The sequence below is a fragment of the Mustela lutreola genome, chromosome 5 (genome assembly GCF_030435805.1).
Source record: "Mustela lutreola isolate mMusLut2 chromosome 5, mMusLut2.pri, whole genome shotgun sequence".
Lineage (NCBI taxonomy): Eukaryota > Metazoa > Chordata > Mammalia > Carnivora > Mustelidae > Mustela > Mustela lutreola.
Genome location: NC_081294.1, coordinates 58,887,399 through 58,909,499, shown reverse-complemented (window position 1 = coordinate 58,909,499; position 22,101 = coordinate 58,887,399). Strand labels below are relative to the sequence as shown.

The following is a 22,101-nucleotide window of genomic DNA, read 5'->3' as shown; positions in this document are numbered from 1 at the left end:
AATACCTGTGGATCACTTACCCTCCGTGAGCTTCACTGCCCGTTGGGTAAAATAGGAGTATGACCCACTAAGATGGCACACAGAGCACTGGGTAGGCACAGCTCATTCCTAACTCCCTTCCCACATGTGCCTTTTCATTGAGCGGGTCTTAGTGCCAACTTGCTAGCTAATACGTGCTTGTGCCTCCTAGGCTTAGGTGTCTGTTTTGTAATCCTATCTCCTAATTGATGTACTGTATAATGTATGATTTAATTAGATGTATGTGCATATAGCTATATTTGATATAATGTATCATAGGGATAATGTGTGTGTATACATATGTTATCTATACATTACATATCTACTCAATCAACAGTTACATATCAAGGAGCTCCTTTATGTCCCATACTGTTTCGGGCATCCCCGTGTTCTGGTTTAGTGCTCCTCAAAGTGTGGCCTACGGCTTTGCGGCAGTTAGCAAATTGTGTGTTCCTGGCCTGGAGCAGATAAGTGCAGAAACTGAGAGTAGCCATTTAGACACACAATAGCCTGACACTGCTAAGACAGCCATACCCATGTTTGTTCTTGTAATACTTCATTTTTGTTGTAGTCTACAAAAGGACTGGTGCATGAAAGATGGAAAATTAACACAAAAACAAAAACAGAAAGAGCCTGCTAGCCCTTCGTGGAATCACAGGAGACGTTTGCTAGGGCAGACACGTACCAGAGCTACTTCTTGCCTTCCAAGTGCTGAGGTTTATTTGGGGTCAGAAGAGACAATTACAGAAAGTCGTTGAACAACAATGCAAAGACAACAGTGAGAAATAATGTCATGAGGCAGTCGTAAATGACCAGGTGCCACAACAGTGGCTGCGACAGCGCTTGCCCCAGATGCCCGTAGGGGGACGAGGTGTCTGGAGAGTCTTCCCTGAGCAGGTGGATGTGATTGGATTTCCCCTGCATCCCAGGCCTCCTGTCCGGGTCTGCTCTGTCCCTTCTCACTCGGCGGCCTGACCGGTTAATCTCCTGGCGAGCGAGGGCCTGTGAAGGAAGCTGGACGGAGTTAGATGTCAGACTGCAACGGGCCCGCACTAAATATCCCGCTCTTTTTCCTTGATGGGGCTTTGATGTCCGCGCGAGACACGTCAGATTATATGGGACGTCGTGTCATGTGTCAAATCAGTGTTGGGGCTCCATCCTGACACTTTAATTAGTACGCGTGGAAGGAAAGGATGTATTATTTTTCTGTTTCAAGGCAAAGACCCTGACACCCACTGAGAACTGTTAGGTTCTGCCAAAGCCCCTTTTAAAAACATAGCCTATACCCCCACTAGGATAATGACCAGAGCGTCAAGCTAATGAAAAGAGCCATGGGCCGGGAGGTACAAACCTCACTAGACTCCAATCCACTGGCAACGCCTTGTGTGAGCTAGAGACGCCTCCCACGTGTCATCTTCAGCAACATAAATGCTTGTTAATTCTCGACCTTGCAGCCTTAAAAACTAGCTACTAATGCTTTCGTAGATCTCATCAGAGTATTAGGTGTTGAAGTGAGGTAATGCCTTGACAGGGCTGCAGAGGCCACAAATGATGCCAAATGGGCAGGGAAGGCCATGTAGAGGGGAGGACAGGGGGGAAAGATGCCATTAGAGACCTTCGCTTTTAAGAACTGTCAGTTAGCAGCTGCTTACCCCACAGCTGGAAATACCTTCAAACACCTTGCTTTTCTTGTGCCCCACCAAGCAGGCCGGGGTGTCCAAGCTCAGGGACGTATCCTATCCAGAAAGGCGCCCAGGCGTGAACGTAGCCCTTTGCTGCCCGTGAACGTGTACCCTGCGTAACGAGAAACCCGTGCCTCTCTGCTCCCGGAAGAAGGTCATCCAGCTTAATACTGGATGAAATCTCTGAATATCAGTAAGCTGCGTTCACTCTGACATCTAGACTCCTGTGTAATTAAGACCTCAGGTCTGGCGCTTGGTTGATCAGTGTGTCAATTCTCATTTACATAAGACTTTGGTTTTTCCCACATCTCTGCACAGACACCGCCAAAAAAAAAAAAAAAAATACTATTCACAATGAAAGGGCTGAGGATAGAGTTACACAGCCCATCGTGTCTTTAATCCCTGCTTAACATTTCCCTTAAAAAGAACATTGCCCTATTCGGAAATTAAACGCAACGTGTTAGTTGTTCTTTATGGAGGGTGAAGGGAGGTGGATTTTCCACTGATTTATTCTGAGCTTGAAGAACATCCGATTTCATGCCCTTTATTCAACTGGGAAGCAAAATCTGCTGCATAATTGGAGGGTGGTTTCTTCATCTGTGCTTCTAGAAAACAATAAGCTCTTCTCCCCCTCCCTGTAGCTAGATGCTAAAATCTGAGACCCAACTCAGAGATCCCCTAGGTGTGTTCCTCCAGTTTTGTTTATTCAGACTGCAGTCTGCTGGGTGTAACTGGATCCTACAAAGGAGAAAAGTGACTTCTGGGCTGCTAGAAACCGTCTTTCCCTCCCCAGGGGAGCTTTCTCCAGGGCAAGGAGCAGTGGGGACCCAACGCTCCAGATGCCTCTTCTTCTAACATTAATGGTTATGAGGCAGAAGCATTTATTGTTGCAACTCAAATGAGAACAAGGATGTCCAGGAGAAGCCTCACGAGACCACACATGGAGTTGGTTATATGACCTAGGAAACAATGCAGGCCTTCATTGTCACATCAGCGAAATGTACTCATCTGCAAAATTAGGGGTCGGGAAAGATGTCTAATAAAAAGGCACAGGGAAAGGAGGTTCTGGTCTGTATAATAGGATTCTAGGCTCTAAGGTATCTGTTATAAGCAGGAAGCCATATGAAAGGATGGAAATTTGGGGTTGCTTTCAAGGAGGCTCTGTCCCAGCTCTGTCACTTACTACTTCCTGTGTAACCTTGACCAAGGCATTGCACCTCTCTGGGCTTTAGATGCCTTGTCTCGGAGACAGATAGTTACAGAGCTCCCTCTGCAGTGTTGCTGTGAATACTAATGACATAAGTCTTTTAAACTATTTGGAGGAATAACTGACATAAAGTTAGCTCTCAATTCTTACCGCCTGTTAGTGGTAGCACCGCTCGCTATACATTATTTTTATCCAGATGGCCATTCCCCTCTGAATGAGACAGAAACAGCAATCGACTCCCCTACTGCCATACAGTCTCCCCATATAGTCTGTCCTTGATATCTGGCCAATCCTAGCAGGCCCAGGCAGTCCTGGAAGGCACCCAAGAATCTGGGTCAATGCTTCTCAACCTGGCTTCACATGAGGATCATCCCAGGGAACTTGGAACAATACTGAGGGTTGCAGGCCTTGAGAGTTTTATTTAATTGATCTGCAGTCCAGCTGGGCATCAAGAGTTTTAAAAGCTCTCCTGATGATTCTAATGTTAAGAATCCCTGGGCCAGGGAAAGGTTCTATTAATTTTGATATTGAAAAAAGTTCCTGAAATATGAGTGGGATAAGCTATTACTTCCCAAGCAGAGTGGTTACCATTGGTGTTATGTGAGATTCTGTTAGATAATTCTTTGTATGTTAACAGAGTTCCAACTATTGACATGTGAATTAAGAAAAAAATATTTCAAAGCGATATTCTTTAGCTTTAAATTCACTAAAACTCAAAGTGGAAAGGAATATATATATATATATATATATATATATATATATACATATACATATTCAATTTAAATAAAATATCAAGTTAATATTTATACATTCCTGGGTTTAAAAGTATGACTTTGGAACATAGATGACTAAGGCCTGGGAAATATGGTATGAAGTAAATATGATTACAATCATAATTCTGAGTAAATATGGTAACTCTAAAGAATCAAATTATTAAGTAGTTCTATAACTTTTATCTGTCGAAAAAAATAAAGGTAGATTTATGGTGGAATGTGCTGAAACTTCTAGCCCATCTAAAAACATAAACTCCTTGGTGTCTAGTAACTTTCTTTTGGGATGCAATTGGAGAGAAAAATGTTACTCCATATTTACTCAGAACTCTAATTATAATTACTTTGTATATACCGACATGGTTAATGGTAATGGCATCCTGTATTTTAAGAATGCCTAACCATTTACAAAGCACTGGCACTTCCATTGTGTAATCAGGTTGCCTGATAACTTGCTGTGGTTGGGCTGGGGGCTCCTCCTCCAACTGGGAAAAACGATGAGGCCTAAGGGGTTAGTTAGATGGCCTGTCTCACGTTACGCGGATGACTTGTGGGAGGGCAGGACGGGAACCTTGTCATCTAAATCTACAGTAGAACTTTCTGTGTTTTACCCTTCTTGCACTTCTGAAGTCTTCCAGGTGAAGTTATAAAATTTCTCAAGGGCTCCTCTCACTGCGTGACCGTGGATCACCTTTCGGATCACTTGCTCCACACTGACGAGGACCGAGGTTTACTTCCAGTATTAGAAATTAATTGAAAAAAAAAAAGAAAGAAATTAATTGGGCCAGTTACATCACCTATATACAAACCCACCTTGATGAGGCTCCTCGAACATCTCTTCGCTTTATACTCCTGACCAACCCCACCTTTTTGTGGTCTGGACAGTAGCCAGAACCATCTTGGAAAACACGTCAATCCATCATGACATTCCTTATTTAAATCGCAGCGGTAGCTGTCCATTTTGCTTCACAGAAATTCTGAGCTCTGCCCCACTTGGCACTCTGGTCCAGCTCATCTCCTGGGCGTCCCTCAAACAGGCCACACTCTTGCTGCTCCGTATCTCGACAGTGCTCTTCCCTGCAATGGGAACGCTCTCCCTCTCCCTGTCTGCCCTGCCAGTGGTTTCTCCATGGAGTGGAATTCCCTGACCTCCGAAGTGGATCAGAAACCTGCCCCTGCCCTTCCCCCTGCCCCACCCCCCCGTTAATCCCATGCAACAGACAGATTTTCTGTAATAGCTCTTACTGTGATTTGGAATTATTTATCAGTGTGAAGCTCCATGAGGCCAGAGGAAGAGTCACTTCCGTGTTGGTGTCCTACCATTCTGGTTCCAGATCCTAGCACAGAACTTAGTACAGAGTCGCTGCTTAACCAGTATTTGTTGAATTTATGAACAGAATATGAAAAGGCTGAGAGGTAGCCTGCCCCCTCTGAGGACAGGGTGCCGTTGTCACCTCCTACACTGAGAGCAAGTCAGGGAGTCAGAAGTGTTTGCAAGAAGGTGAAGGCTGCTCAAGGCCACTGCAGCAGTATTCTCCTGAAGCTACCGTCCATAGCTGACCAGTACTCCTGCCCTCCTGGGTACTCCATACAGGAAATGACAACTGACCAGTGGCTCCCAAGCTGCTTTTTAAAGGAAGGAACATTCTAGTTAAACCCAGGGTAGTACACCCAGAGCCCTGCCAGCCCCCCTTTTCCATGGCTCCTCCAGAAGTTATGAGGCAGCAGATAAGAACCCTGCAGGTCTCAGAATGCAGTGTTAACACCACACATCTTGTAGAAAAATAGAGCCCCAGAAGTTAGAAATCTGTATTTGATTCCCAGCAATACCACTTTCTACTTTCTGAGCCAGTAAGTTGCTTTTATTGGACAAATTTTAGTTTCCTTACCATTAAAATAAGTATAATATTGCTTATCCTACTTAACCCATTGAATTGTTTTGTAGACAAAATAAGATAAAATGAAAATATTTTGAATAGGTAGAAGCACTTTACATTATTATTATTTGAGCCTGATATGATTTCTTCTCCTTAAGGGCTTTTAAATGAAGGAAGACACAGTGATTTTCATAGATACAAAGGCATCCCAAAGACATAAACACAGGGAAAGAACAAATGCATTATTCATTAGTGTTATGGATTTAGGTGGGTCGTCAGAAAGAGACAGTGTTCTGTAGCAGGAAGATCTTTGCCTGCAAATCAGGAGACCTGAGTTTGAACCTACCTTGTCATCTAGTTACTAACTGTGGGAATCTGGTAGGTCGTGTAACCCCGGGAAGCCTCAAGCCCCCCACCTATAAATTGCAGAGGGTATGAGAGTGGATAGGGAATTGGAGAAAGGCAATGATACTACAGTAGTTTGGAGGATCTCATGACACAAATAAGAAAGGCCTCTGGAAACAGCAAATTGCCTTAGCAATGCAAGGCATTAGTATTATCCGAGTGTTTGCATTACTTAGGCAAAAGGAAGTCAAGAAGTTTCAGGGAAGGCTGCCCAGAATAGCAAGGGAGTACCAAGAACGACTTGAGTAATGACAGAGAGAGGGCAGGTCTCGCCAGAGAACGTGTGCTTGGGGCGAGGGTGCAGCCTGGGACAGGGCTTATTTCCAAGGGACTGGCAGGACCCGCCAATACGGTGGGTCATCCCCCCCTTCCCAGGAGCTGAAGTGGCTCCTAAAAGCTCTGGATTACAAGGCGGAGGACAGCATCCAGGTGGGCAGAACGTGTTAAAAGGATCCCAAGTGCATTCAAGGGTGTTTGTTTTTGATTGGAAGATAAGGATTAACTGGATTAATGGAGCCTCATGGATGGAGAATGTGCAGACGCTAATTGCCCCTAAATTACAGCGGATTCCATTGGAATTGTGTATTCTCTTCTAGAAGCCTAACAGCGGCCCCTCCTTCCTCCCCACACAATGCTAAATGAACATGTCATTGTAACTGAGATGAAAGGCCATGAAATTTATTTTCCACTTCCCTCCAGATCTCTTGTTTGCAAAATACAAGAGGAACTAAGTTACTAGTCTAGTATTCAGTTTGTTTCATACCAACCAAAAAAAAAAAAAATGTATTCCAGGGATTCAAATTTCTGGAAGATGATTCTGAGCCCTCCTTCCTTGCTGGGTCTCTGCCACACCAGTGGCCTAAGAAAAAAAACAGTTCTCAGAGTTGAGCGTGCTTCAGGGTCATCTGGAGACCCTCCAAAAACACATTCCTAGGCCCTGCCCAGGACTCTCTGACTCAGTGGGTCTAAGGAGGTCCCCCAAACTTGGATTTGCTGCAAGTTTCCCGGTAACACTGATGGGGGCGGTCCCAAGACACAGTTGAAGAACCACTGATCCTGGGAAAATCAAAGTATTTTTAAAAACCTGGTCAAAGAAAAAAGAATGCAAACTTCAAAATCCTGGGGATGCATCTTCAGGGAAATGGAGGTACAACCACTCAGAACTTCAGAATGATTCATTTCCTAGGTCAAAGGTGCATATTCCCTTGGATTTTGTAAAGCTTATGGGATAAACATTCCTTGCAATGCATGAGAGATGCAAAGGAGCCTGGGAGTGGGGCAGGTGCTTGCTGGTGGGCCCCACTCGTTCCCCCTTCACTCTGGTTTGCACACCTTTTCTCTGTCAATTATTGTTGTCAGCCAATTTTGGTACCTCCGCAGGCATCACAGCTCCAAGCCCCTGAACTGAACTTAACCCTCTGCCTTAACTCCACCAATATATGTCCAGTCCTGTTCCACATGTATTACTTTTTCTCTGCAACACTGGCTCGGGCTTGGGCTACTTTTGCTAATGCTTCTAGAACATTGCAAAGCACTGGACAGTGAATCAACAGATTCTGGGTTTTAGTTCTGGTCTCCCATCTGTCTTACCATGTGACTATGGAAAGAACACGCTAAACCTCCGGGCATGATTTTAGTCACCGATTAAAGGGGAAAGTCTAGCTAGATGAGTGGCTCTTCCCCTTTAGGGGAAAGTGAAAATTGAATATATAGACCTCTTCCCAGGAAAACGCACATGTGTACGACATGCAAAATGTTGCTTACAGTTGTTAGACTGCGTAAATAATAGTATGGTAATAGCAAGCGATAATAATAGTGGGCATTTATCAAATGCCAACTTTATGCCAGACTGTGCAAAGCGCTTTACATCTATTACCTTATTTAATCCTTGCAACAAACCTCTGAGGTCGTCAGACCCAGCTTCGACTTGAGAAGATCATGGCAAAGACCAGAAGGAATGCATCTCAGGTCACCCGGTAGGAAGCAGCAGAAAGGGGATTTAAGGCCATCTGCACTGTTCTGAAGCTGGTAAATTCCTCTAGATTAAGGAAGGGACCCTGTTCTAGGTGATATTTCAAGTTCCTGAAGTTCTGATGTCCCAGGATTTGCATTTTTTCCCCCAAGTCCCAAGAACCAACATTGGGAAAATGGCCCATGGTCTACTCAAGGCTTTTATGTATCAGAGGTGATCACAAAAGTTAGAATTTAAAGGTGATTTGGGGTTCAGACTCAGAAAAGTAAGTCACTTCTCTCCTTTGTGTTTGTCTTAAAAACGAACGCTTATCACAGCTTCCAACCACAGGCAGCCGCCTCTCAAGGCAAGGGAAATACCCATCCCGGCTTGGGCAGGTCAGTGATGTGACAAGATAAAGGGCAGATCCTTAATGAAAACCACTCTGCCTCCTGCCAGCAAAGGAGTTTTCTTGGTGCATTTCAAGTCCGCTAACACCTCTTCGCAGATCAATGGCTTTTCATAAATGCACCGGGAGATCTTTGAACCACTAATGCTTTAGGGGCTGTTTAGGTTTGGAGTCCAACTGTTTAATATAACTCTCCTCCAGGTCTGGCTCTACTGAAAGGTCTCAGGAAACAAGGCGGGGGATGTATGAAAAGCAGAACTGCCATGGCCAAGTGACGTCCCCCCACCTAGGCCTCCTGTTTATACAAGCAAATTGGACCAGGCTGATTACTTGCAGGAGGGGAAAGGAGGAATGAAATGACATGCGGGTCATGGTGGAGAGTTGAGTGAAAAGGAATCAGATTAAAGGTGCCTTTTGATTGGAGGGGAGCAGGTCATTTGCTTGAGGCGGGGGGAGCCAGTGATTGGATTCATCAACAGACAAGGTCACCCACAGATGAAGCACTATGATAAACACCGCAGTGTGCCTGGGAGCCACGGGCCAGGTTTCCTGTGTCCCCCGGAAAATAGTGCCACTTACTTTAAAACTTCTTTCAGCACTTAAGCTAAAGGAGGGGTCTTGTTCAGAAAGCGGATGATCATTGGCATCAGGAGTTGTGACCCCAAAGGGCTTTCCTATGTCTAAAGTGTGCCCACCCCTGCTTTCCCAGAGCCCTCGGTGAGGTCATAGTAGTAGCTGGCATGTCCTGAATGTCCCCCAGCTGGCACTGTGTTCTGTCTTGACCCCATGGAAACCTCCAGCAGTCCTGTAAGGTGGATCCTCTGCTCTCATTACTCCACTTTCAGATGGGGAGTCTAGGCAGATAAGCAACTTGTCACATCCATCTGGGATGGGAAGAATCTAGAGCTCTCCCCCTCTTTGCCACCAGACTGTGTCTACCTGTGTGAACAGGATCCTGCATCATCCAATGTTTAGTTCATTTCCTCCTAAAGATCGAGGACCTAGTGATGATTTCATGTATCTGCTCATTTAGATGTCAGGTCCCTTGACGGCACAGACCATGCGGTCCTTTAATTTTTTGCCTCCCACCACAGTGCCTGGTAGAGGAGCCACCTGGTCCCTATCTCATATTTTTGAAAAGTCCCTCTTAAAATCACTTTAGGGTTACGTGAATTTTTTATCCTGATTATAATATTAATACAAGTTCACCACATAAGATATTGCTTTAGGCACCAAAATTTTATAGAGACAAAAAGAAGAAATCCCCGGAGGTAACAGTCATGAACACATCGGTATATGACCTTCTGCTAGTCTCTTGATGTGTGTATGCACATAAAGATACAGCTTAAATGGGATTGCACTATGTTCATTGTTTTAGAGCCTGACTTTTTGCTAACAACATATCACGGATATCTCTGCCTTTCCATAGTCACAGATCTTCAGTTGTTTTTATGTCCTAGTCATGCAGTGTCCCACTGTGTGGCCGTGTCAGCATCCACTTATCTGTCCTAGTCATGCAGTGTCCCACTGTGTGGCCGGGTCAGCATCCACTTATCTGCGCTTGGTGGGCTGGGTGCTCCCTGGTATGTGCCTGTCCGGGCAAGACGCTGCGAGCACATCTGCGCAGACAACTTGCTGCTCCTGTATTTCAGTCCTTGCTCTTGGCCCTGCTTCTTGGAAACTGCACTCTCCTAACAGTTGCTGGGATCCCAGTTCTAGAAATGGCAGAATATATAAGTTGTCTGTTGCAGGATGCCTTGGAGATGTAGACAGTCCAGTTTCTAATATGAAAATTGGGCTGTGGCATTGCCCTTAAAACAGAAGGAAGTCACAAGGGCCCACTTCTGCCTCAGTCCCTCAGGAGGTTCTTGTCTCTTCTCCTGTGAGCGCTCCATCCCTGGACTCGCTGCAACCTGGGACTCGTAGCTATTTCGAGAAATGCCCTATCTGTGAAATTGCTAGGGACAGCTGATAAACCCCGGGGTCAAGGGTTAATGAAAGCCAGCAAGAGCATGGGGAGAGGGGGGTCAGACTGAGGATCTGGGAGTTTGGGGAATGAGCCACTCCTGTTTCAAGTTCCCCGGGCCCAAGTACATCCTGAGGAATCACAGGTGACTGAAGCTGTGTGAGGACCCAGCCAGGTGTGAGGGTGGAACTGGAGGAGCTTCGGGGCGTTGGTAGTGAGAGCTAGTACAAATGCAAGCCCCAGAAGCCCTATTTATTATTTTTCATCAGCTAAAAGAAGGCAATTTTTAGATTTAGATTTTTTTGATGAGCTGTCACCATGGTGATAGGATTGGAAATTCTTTTTCTGACAACATTGCTGTTGGACCATTTGTTGAATTATTTGCATACTGTGACTCTAGGAGGCCCCCAGAGCTGGGTGCTTCCCTCTCTATCCAGAGGAAGGTTGGTCTCAGCCATCCCTTGGGTTCTTTGCCACACAGAGGTCCATGTTCCTAAAAGCCTGGGCTCTGCCAGGTAGGGAGGAGATTCCTGGATCACCACAGTGCATCCTATAGAAGGAACTCATGAGAAAACAAAATCAAAGACAAGAAAAGAGTGAAGAATTTACCATCTGTTCCAGGGAAATTTGAGTCTCTCTACTTTTCTCTGGACCCCCTTGGTTGGGTGTCTTACACATCACATCTACATAATCCACTGCAGGGCAGAGGTGCTGGAGGAGACGTGCAGGAAGTATGACCTTCCAGAATGATCCAGGCACATAAGAACCCTGAGTTGCTGCTTCCACTACTGGGCTGGATCTATCTGAATTCACTCCTGTTCTTCTTTCAGTGATCATTTCTTTAAGATTCCAGATGGATCCAAGATAATTTTTCAAATCCTCTTAATTCTCTGACTGATTTCAGAACTGTAGCCAGAGAAATCCCCTCTTAACATCCTTTTTTGATTTGGGGCCAGCAAAGGAGGACAGATTGCATTCTGAAACTTCCAGCACTTTTTGCCCTCACACTTTCAGACCTCTTCTCTGAAAAAAGCACCAGCCCCACTAATGAAGAGCCAGGTCCTAATGAGAAATAGAATCATTGCACCAATTGTCTTCTACTCCTGTGAGAATCGGATGGGTCTGAGACTTCAGGAGTCACCGTTGCCCCCTCCAGGCCCTTGGCCCTGTGATAATTCTCTACACCTAGGTAGGAACTGCTTGAAACTGTACCTGTGTCTTAGGTCTGTGCCTTCTCTTCATCTCGTCTCCTTCCCTGCACAGCCCTCCCTCCACCCCTACCCCCCCCCCCCCCGCCCACAGAGCCCACTCTTCTACTACTCTTCTTTAAAGACAAGTAGGGGGTGGTTTATTCTGGGTAGCTATCAGTTTGCTTCTGGAGGATGGGTTGCATGTGACAGCTTGGGCAAGGCACGGAGCCCAGGCTGTTTGTGTCACACTCCGTTCCCAGTGACAAACACTGCTGCTCGCCTCCCTGTCCAAATCTGATAACACGTATGTTCTCCCAATTCCGTGCTGTTGCTCTGGAAACGGAAGCAGCAGCATGATCTAGAGTAGGATTATGGCTTAGTCAACCTCAAAGTCTCACAGCCCTTCTGGCAACTTCTGGCAGGAAAAGTGTATCCTCTCCCACTGCCCAGTGACCAACGGCTTTCTCCCCCTGCTGGGAAGGTCTGACTCCTGAAGTTAGAGAAGGTGTGTCTGCTCACATCTCACATTGGGGGAGTATAATTTATTAGAAGACTCAAACTTGAGAATCTCAATCAAATCCCAGCTCTGCTGCTCACGAGATAAGGCATAATAAGCACGAGCTATTTTCACAGTCCCTTTGAGCACCTCTGTTCCTCCCAGGGTGGACTGGCCATCCCATGGTGGGGGAGCCTAAGTGTTTGAGACACAGGAGGCAGAGTGAACATTATAGACGACAACCATGAGAGAAGGTAGCTAGGAGTGGGAAGGAAAAAAAAGGGAGGGTGGTAATGAGGAGGGGAGAGAGAGAGAGAGAGATTGAGAGAGAGGAGACTTCCCAATGAGCTTAGAAGTCCTCTAGGTTCCTAGAAGCCTGTAGGGAAAGTTTACTGTGCCTCCCTTCTCAATGCCACCAGCCTCCAACCCAGAGGTCCAGAACTACCTCTAAAGAACATAGAGGCCCTTGAAAACCTTTAGTCTCATAAGCATTCTTTTTTAAATAAAAATTGCACCCCCCCCCATTTTTAATAGAGCCCTAAAGTAATACAGCTTTTTTTTTTTTTTTTTGCAATGAACAAAACATTTTTTATTATAATGGAGTAAATGAAACCCCAAGGCCCTCTTTGCTGAGGAACTGCCTGCCCGGATACCAGCACGTGGGCCTCAAGGAGGAATTCACCCCGAGGTCCTGGTCCTCAGGACCTTCTGGTAAGGCTCACTGACATTATCCATGCCTACGTGCATCTGGACATTTGTGCAGCTCTGCACCAGAAGACAGGCACTCAGAGTGATCAAAATGGGGCTGGTGCTACCGTAAATAACTAGATGAAAAAATTTTCAGGAACACACAGAAAGAAGAGTGTGCTCAGATAATGGAAGCTAGAGCTTCCTTTTCCTTAGGCACCTTCATATAGGCAGAGAACATCATTTTAGAATGGGCATCACCAGTAGTACCACTAGCACTTTCACCAACAAGGTGATGTGTTTCTGCTTAGGACTTGTTCACTTTGGGCTCATTTTCTTGTGGAGCAAAGCAGGGCTTTAAGCTTGGGTGGGGTGGGTTCCCTCTCAGTGTGCTTCTGTGTTTAAGCATAGAGCTCTTACTCTGGTGTTTACTTGTCATGCGTCTTGTTCTCCTCCACTACGGCAAGTGCCAGAGAATTCTGTCACCTTTACAGACCCTGTGTTTCATCTAAACAGTGAGAGGTCTGAAACCGCTTCTTATATCTACCCGTTACCCCAGACACATTTTGTTCAACAGGATACCCTTAGATGCAAGAAACATTGGTCTCTGGCTCACATACAACCTTCCATTATTTTCAGCAGCATGATTATTTTTGTACAAGGCAAACATAAGAAATACATAGTGGATATAAACTCAGTCTGCAAATACCAGTATATAGAACAATTTCTCACACATGCCCACTTTCCATAAAAACTAAATCTTCGGCACTTCTCCGTCCCCCTGCCCCCTTTCCCAGGGCTGTGTCCAAGCTCCAGAGTATTTGAATGATGCCCACAGACAGGAGGAGGTGATAGGCATCTAGTTCATGGTACTTAACTCTGTCTACCTTGGCATCCAATAAGACAACCATCTCTCTTCATCCAACTCCCTTCTTCCCTGCAATTCTGCCCAGCACAGGAAATGATCCTTTTAAAAGTTCCTTGCTCCTCAGAGGCTCTGGGAAACTCTCAAAGACTATCTTTCCTGCAAGGCTGCTAATTGCCGCCATGAATCCATTCTTCTCTAAGGCTCTTGCACCAGGGTAGAGCAAAGGGAATCCTGAGAGACCTGACCACCTCACGTGGTTCCACCTGGCAGAGGTATGTCTCCTCAGACCCCCAGCTTCTCTCATTCCCCTCATCCCATCCATGTCCAGTCCTGGTACTTGGTAGAGAGGGGTTAAGAAAGGGGTCTCTACCCTGTGCCCCTGTGTCTCAACTCCCTTCATGATCCTTTTAAATATTTTCCTCAGAAGGAAAAATCTTTGGATTTTTGCTAATCCTGACTAATCCAGTATACCCCAAGTATGCTCGGGGCTTGAATCAGCACTGTCCAACAGAATTTTCTATGATGGACATGTTCATTATGGTATAGCCACAGCTACATGTGACTGGTAGGACCAATGAACTGGTTGTTTAATTTTAATCAACATAAATTCAGATAGCCACACACTGGACAGCACAGGTCGAGATTTTTCAAACTTAAAAGCCAGGAGTTGATGTCTTTGTTCTCTATATTGTATAGGACAGTCCATCCCTAGGGCAAAGTTAGGCTATCTCCTGAGTGTTTGGTTACAAGAAAGTGTATGAGTATTGGTGGGTGCGACGTGGAACATATCAGTTATTGCTTCAAAGTTTTCTCCCACCATAAATAAATAAAAAGTCATGCTGGGCTGATTCAATTAGTAGGAAGCTCAGAATCTGCTCGTCGCCCATCCCTTAAACATTACAGAAGATCCTGAGGCACTTCTGAAGGATCATAGGGGTCCTTGGAACTTGCTTTGGAAATCACTGAGCTAGTTATATCTAAAATCCAGTCTGGTTCTGACATTTTCAAGATGTAGACTTGTTTTGATGAGGAAGTCATGCCTTCCAAGGGGTGGTGACTTGTCTAATTTTTGCAGGACAGATCTGAGAGCCAGGTGGGCCACACCTTATGAGAACTCTTTCCCCTATACTTCTTAGTGTTCTCTAAGATTTCAACCTTGATACTAGACTGTTCCATCTCGCCTGGAAATAATTATTTCTTGGGGGAAAGGGCAAGTCTCCTCCTCTAGCACTGTGTGTGGCAGGGCACCTACCAGTCATCAGTGAGGGGAATAAATTCATCATGCTGGCATTGCAGGATGTGCGGAGTGCCCTCGTATAAATGGTTCCTGCAACCACTGTCCTGATCTTCCTCTACCCTTCTCTTGCCCCGTAAACAAGTAGCAACCCCTCATTCCCCATCCTGCTTTTGAAGATGCTAAGGACTTCACGCCTTAACTCTAATTTTTGAAGGTTTTTTTAAAGATTTTATTTATTTATTTGAGAGAGGAAGAGAGAGAGAGAGAGCGCACTCCTGAGCAGGGGGAGTGGCAGAGGGAGAGGGAGAAGCAGATTGCCCACTGAGCAAGGAGCTCAACATGGGACTCGATCCACGGACCCCGGGGCATGACCTGAGCCTAAGGCAGATGATTAACTGATGGAGCCGCCCAGGAGCCCCTCAGCAAACTTTTCATGCAGAAAGCCAAATAGGAAATATTTTCAGCTTCGCAGGCCATATGGTCTCTATTGCAAATACTCACTTGTGCCTTGCAATATAAAAGTAGCCGTAGACAATATGTGAACAAAATGACATGACTGCATTCCAATAAAACTTTATTACACAAACAGGCAGCAGGCCAGATTTAGCCTGAGGACTGTAGTTTGCCAATCTCTTTTCTAGACCTGGGAACGCACAGAATGGGAACATTTTAGACTACTTGCAAAGAACTGAAACAAAGTATGTGCATTTTCTCTGGGTGCTGGAGGCAGCAGAAGAAAATGGATTCAGAAAATATAGTTGTTGTTGAAGGACGTATTTAATTAGTCCTTTATAAAAGAGAAATGTTTTCAGCTGTACTTCGAAGGAAAGCCATGATAGCTATGAAGAGAGCATTTATTAAATATGTAGATTTCAGGATTCCACTCTCAGTATTTTGGGACAGGGCCCAGGAGTCTGCAATTTTGGCATTATCCTCAACTGGTTTTAAGTAAATGGTAGAGGTGAGGAGACCACAATTTGCTAAATACTGCAAAGCCCTTAGGTTTTGTGATGCTCATGGATGTAACAGTTATGATATAATTATGGGCCTTCTGAGTTCATAAGAAATAAGATGCAACGTACAGACAAATTCACTGATCTAGGTAAACCTAATTTTCTTTTTCCTTCAAGGAAGCTATCAGAATGTATGGAAGCAGAAGTGATCCTACAGGTCTTTCTAATTTATTTTTTAACTGAATTAGCTTGGGACTGCAATTAGGAACAAATTGCATATGGCGCAACCCACAATTGGTTGTGAAGCAGGGAGTAGAATCAAGACTTCCAATGAGGCTGTGACTGGTAGGCAGCTTTGTTTTTTCTAGGCATTCCACCACTTGCTTCCCTCCTCTGATAAATGGCAACTCCCAGATCTGAAAAGGGACAGTGTTTGCACCAGCGAGAGAGTCACAGCCCACAGTCGTAGAGAATGAGTTGACACAGTTGGGTGATTTCAATTCCTAACACCGTGTCACTTCCCTTCCCCTCTCCACCATTGCAGCTCAAAGTTGTCTGAAACAACCCGTCACTGCCTCCCCTCCTGCTGCCCAGCAACCCTGAGTGGGAGAAAGGCAAATCAGCTTGGGAGAATTCACAGTGGCCCAGGTGTCATTGCTGGGTGCTAATGGGCACCCCCGCAGAGAGAGGGAAAAATGCGCTCTATATGACCTTGAGAAAGTCAGGGCAGGAGTGCCCAAGGAAGGGAGTCCCTTATGTCGGCCCATGTGTTCATGTTCCAAAGATGTAGTTTCAGTAGAAGGAAAAAGACAACTGCCTCTATAACACTGCATGTTAATTAGACTTAAAAAAAAAAAAAAAAAACCACACAGACAAGTTAAAAACAAACAAACCAAAAAACCCTGCAGGCCCAAAAAACCCTAAAGAACGAAGACTGCCGTGGAACCCCCTCCTTTCCCCTAGGACCAGCAATCACCCACCTCCGAGTGGGTGCAGATGTTTTCAGTCCCTTGGTCAGAAGACCATAGAGCACCAAGGAGTGAAGCACAAATTGGTGTGTGTTTCCACAGTTGAGCACTCAACTCAGAGATAAGAGGAGGGAGAAAGATAAATTACTCTTAAGATTTCTTTCTCTAGTGGAGGATGGCAGTGCTGCACTCCGATCTGATTTCTGGGCACCGGAATTTGCCCTGAACTGAGGTTTCTCCCCCGCCCGCTCTCAGCTGTCTGTCTATAAAGAAGGTTGCCCAAGCCAGCCCTTTTCTTCAGTGTAGTAGCGTGGATGTGCCCTGGGGTCACGGTGGGGCTCCCGCACTGAGCAGCCCATCTCCCTAGAAAAGGCCGTTTTCATTTCATTTTATTTGGTGCCCTTTGCAGCAACCCTTGGATGAGTTTGATAAAATGCATACATTCAGAAAATTCAAAGTGGAAGTCACCTTGCCTTGGTTCATGCCCCTCATGCGGAGGGGGGTGGGGGTGGGGGCGCTCAAGGATTTCCATGTAGATAGGAACCACCTTGCGAGCTGTAAAATTGTGGGTTATGGAGAGGCCCCCCTGCCCCCCCCACCTCGGGGATTCTGACTCAGTCGTCAGAGGCGGGGCTGAGAACCTGCATTTATACAAGCTTTCTAGATAATTCTAATACAGATTTAATGATGCTGGTAATTCTGAGACAAGTGGTATAAGTGGGAAGCATACAGGATTGGGGGGAGAGAGGGGTGATTAGAATTGTTTTTTGAAGCTTTACAGGTAGAACCATAACCTCAATCTGCAATAAAACCTGGCAGTCTTACCAGCTTTGCATTCAAAAAGGGCTTTGTTTTGTCCAACTGGAATGTTTCTCCAGCTTAAGCCCCGTTTCCTTTCTTTGATCCCCATTGGCTCCAGATTCCTTCTCTGACTTCTCCCCATGTGAGCAAATAAACCAAATAAAACTTCAGAGCTGCTTCCCGACACCTAGGCATTCCTTAGGCTTTTCTTTCTCTTAGTCTCTTTCTTCTTTTCCTTATAGACAAAATTCCTCTAGAATACCCTCTTAGGACTGATGATCCATGCCATTTTGCCACCCTTCCTAGTTACTGTGACAGCGCAAGCCTTTGAGATCGGCCATTTCTAGGGCAAGTTCGGCCCCGCTGCTCTGCAGAGGCTCGTGGGAAACATTCGGCGGATTTGGAGGCACTGGCTGTAGATGGTGTGCAATTTGGCTTGCCCTTCCCAGCCTGCTGCAGGCAAGGGTTGGCATAAGCATTACGAATGTCCCCCAAGGTGGCTGCTTTCCTTTCCTTAAAAGCTTCTTTTGGTGAGAGCCTCTGGCGCCTTGCCGGGTCTGTGCCTTTCCAGCCCCATTTCATGCCCTTTCAGGCTCTTCTCGGCTTAGTCCTTGGCTTTTCTTTGTTGGGCACCCCCAGGGTCTGGTGTGGGCTGGGTCATTAGGAAAGAGCAGAAGGAAATGTCCCAGAAGAGTCCAGAAATAGGGATGGGCAAAGAGGAATTACAGATGACAGAGCAGCCTCATCTGCCTCTCTGAGTAAAGACTGCAGACATCTCTAATTCTAAGGCGGGTCCTACTGTGTACTGTCATACATTTGCATGATTTTTCCAAGGTAAGATTAATAGAACTGCAGATCCACAATGACTTTCGAAGGTAGATTGCAGGACAAGTCCACGGTCGGTGCCAAGTTTCCCAGAAAATGTCAAGAAGTGGCCATTAAGCAGTGATAGTTTACATCACAAGGGACAAGAGAGTGTGATCACAGACCAAGTTGCACTCAAACCCCCTCCTGGCCATGTGACCTCAGAGAGGCCACTTACACTCTCTAGACAGTAATAGCCAAATGTGGGAAAACATCACCACCAATAACAAATGATGTTCATGGGCCATTTACTACATTCTTAATGTTGTGTTAAGTGTTTTATATAATTTTTAATTGAAAAAACAAACACCAGTCCTGTAAGGACAAATACTGTTATTTGACCTATTCCACAGATGAAAATATTAAGGTGCAGAGAAGAGCAGAATCTGTGTGACTAGTAACATGCTCTTAACACTGCACTGACATCAGTCTCCTGTTTTATTATGAGGACCGAATGAGGTGTGGATGAGGAGTTTAGCACAGTTCATAGATACAGGGCTCAGCCAATGATAACTACATGTGTTGTATGTGCTTAATGGATGGTTCATCCCCAAATGAAGTGATTTCTCAATTTATAGGAGTATAGTTGCACTTAATGAGGAATGATGATATTATGTTCTGCTACACTTGCACATTATCCATTATCATGCCCTTTCCTAGGAAGGCTTTCCAGATCCCCAAAATTCCCTCCTCCCATACCATAGTTGCTAGATTTCCCCCTTTCACTCTGTCTTGATTTCTGCAACAGAAATGTTGCAATTCTGGGGACACCTGTTTCTGTGTTTGACTCAACTTCTTGGTGCAGTGGCTAGATAGATGTATTGCTCTGTACTGCCAGGAGTTAAGCAGGAGCCTTGTTTTTGCTGACTGGCTGGTATGTATTATTTAATGCTCACCAGGAGACTTGGGGATTCGTCTTAGAGCCTCGGAACGAAACAGTTGAATCAGAATTATGGGATATCAGCTACTCCAAACCTTGTGAAAACAGCTGCTGATTTGCTGGCTTTTCTGGTCAGCTACTGGGGGCGGGGGGAGGTCACAGGCCCCTTTGAGGCAGTTGAAGAGGACTTGGCCAAGAGGAAGAAAGGAAAAAAGGCAGAAGATGAGACAGAAAGAGCAAGGGAGAGAAAAATCAAAAGAGCATAGAAAGAAAATAATGTTTGCATAAAAGTATAGAATTTTTAAACTGGAAGACCCTTAGGGAATACCTGTTTCCATGTCTTAATTTTATCAATGAGGTTAGAACAGTCTAGACAGGTTATTATACAGAGTTCCACAGCTACTGATTCAGTATCACTTTTGGACAATCCTACCAAAAACAAAAACTGTTCTTTCCCGTCCACATGTGTGTGCATGCACGCATATTGCCAAACTCTGGCTTCTGGAACCCCACGGCTCGCTGGCTGCTGACACTCAGAATCCCAGCTCCCTTTGCAGATGTGCCTACAGCCATTAAAGGCACACCTGCAGGAGCTCTCCCACCAATAGACTGAGGGTTCCCGGGAAACATGCCCTAAACCTGCCCTAGTGGGAGCATTCCACCCTGAGCGTACAAACAGCAGCCCAGGAAGGGGCACATCGTGGTAGTTGCCATGACGGGGGCAGGGGGCGGGGGGGGGGGGGTGGCAGAACAGAGCAACTTCGGTCTTGTTCTTTCACAATGGAAACTTCACACTGGGGCAAATATATCTACTTGTTGAGAGTGTTGCTTTGTTTTTGTTTGGTTAGTTAGTTTGCTGTTTGATTTGCATGGATGTATAGCCCTCCTCAATGACCAGGTTTTGCTGTAAGCCCTTTTGGAAGTTTTGTTCTGTAACCTACAAGGTCATTACAGCCTCAAGGTTGCTTCTTAATCTTACTGCAAACACAGCTACCCCTTCTTCGCAGCCCTCTGTACACAGAACACTGTTGCCCAGCTCAGAGGAGCCAAGGAAAGCGTTCATCACCAGGTGAGGGAAACTAGCTTGACATGAGTCTTGAACCTGTCCTTTTCTGTTAATCTGTTTTAGACTTAAGTCAAAGGAAAGCCCAGACTTCTGTTCTCTCTCCTCCCCACTGTCTCACCAGGCTCTCTTGCCCCCAGTGCTTGAGATTTCTTGGCTCTCTGCAAATTTATACTGACTTACCACCCTGTGTACTTAGATAGCCAGGCTCTCAGCAATCGGGGTTCAGCACAGTCACTGGGTACAGTGAGACAGAGGACGCAGGAGAGAGGATATGTGCAATATACAATGGCTGGTGACACTTATGAATAAAATGACTTTGAGTTACTCAGGCCTTGTGTATGATGTCAGAGAGTATGGTGAGTCCATGTGTGTGTGTCATAAAGCTTTATGACATCAAAAGCAAAACAGCATAATTATCCTCCCTCCCTTCCTTCCTTCCTTCCTTCCTGCACTGAGCATTCTCTATACTCCAAGCCCCAATGGCAGGCAGAACTCAAGATTTTTGTGTGGCATTATAGAAGTCTTTTACCCTTTTCCTTCTCCCCCTCAGTACAAACTACCATGCACCTGGGCTATGGCATGAACAAGACAGGTAGAACTTCTCTTCTCGGGGATCTGACAGTCTAGGGGCAGCAAGCAAGCTCAAGTCAGCAAATACAGACATGAGAGGCTTTGAGCTAAGTGATAGGAGGTCATAGAAAAGGCTGATGTGAAGAGGAGACAGGAGGCATGGGACCTTATATGCAGAGGTCTGGGGAGGACTCTCTAAGGGGTGGACACCTGGGCAGAGACCCAAAGGAGTAGAAGGAGCCAGGCTTGCTCCAAAAATATTTGTCACCCAAGGAGCTGCCTTGGGCCCTGGCTGCCCTGGCCTCCCTGTCTAGCGAGGGGTTAATTCCATGGGGGGCTTTGCCTCAGAGTGGGTTTGAGGAGAGGTCAGGCAGCCCCTGAAAGCAGAGTAACCAATCTTAGGGATGAGCCGGCCCTTCATAAACATCTGGGTCCTTTGAAAAATGAAACCTGTGGTCTGGTCCCCCAGAACAGAGGAGTCAAGTTTCAGTTGTAATCATTAAACCACAAATTTTCCATTTTGCAAAATTTCAGCTTCCCCTAGAAAAGGGGTTTCTTGCCTTGGATCCTGGAGGCCCTGGTGTGCTTACCTCCTGCAGATATTGCCTGTCTGAGTAATGTTGGACATGGAACCTTAGTGGCGAGCTCACGAGATGGTAGGGTAGAAGCAGAAGCCCCAGATGTTGGATGCAAGTGGGTGATGAAAAGCGTGTGGGAGGTGAGGACTGGTTGCTGGGTTGTTAGTATTCAGATTTGTGAGCTGTGGCTCACATGATGACATCACAGAAGGAAGGGACGACTTGTGAGTCCAGGAGCAAGGACATGGCTTTTCCTCTCCTCAGTTCCCACGTAGTCAGCAAAAGTTCCGCTAAACACAAGATGGAATGATGCAGCAGAAAGATAGACAGCGTCTGCAAAAGACCCCCTGTTCATAGCTCACATTTTTGGCACCTGCTCTGTGCTAGACACTGGGGTAGACAATAGACATGCATTATTTTCCTTAACCCTCACCATAGGTGACACAGTAGGTCACAGTACTTGTCCCATTTTATAGATGCAGAAAGTGAGACTCACGGAAGTGAAGGAACTTGCCCAAGGTCATCCAGGTCGTATGCAATGGCCAGGACGTACCCTGGGCCTCACTTAAGAATCTGGATCCTCTCTATTCTTTTTGGTTTTGCTTCGCTGCCTGTTTGCTTAGGCACCAGACCTGACAGAGTAAGACAAATGGGAAGA

At 45.7% G+C, this 22,101-nt stretch overlaps 1 protein-coding gene and 1 long non-coding RNA gene across 2 annotated transcripts in view; one reads left to right on the top strand and one right to left on the bottom strand.

The window, feature by feature from the left end:
* The window catches only part of SLIT3 (slit guidance ligand 3), a 589,205-nt gene that overhangs the window by 251,155 nt on the left and 315,949 nt on the right, over nt 1–22,101 (top strand). The window lies entirely within an intron of this gene.
* Nucleotides 729–21,732, bottom strand: LOC131831891 (uncharacterized). Its single transcript, XR_009353853.1, has 3 exons — nt 21,456–21,732; nt 4,289–4,410; nt 729–1,020 (listed from the first exon to the last, which is right to left on the bottom strand). It is a non-coding gene; the product is annotated as an uncharacterized LOC131831891 (long non-coding RNA).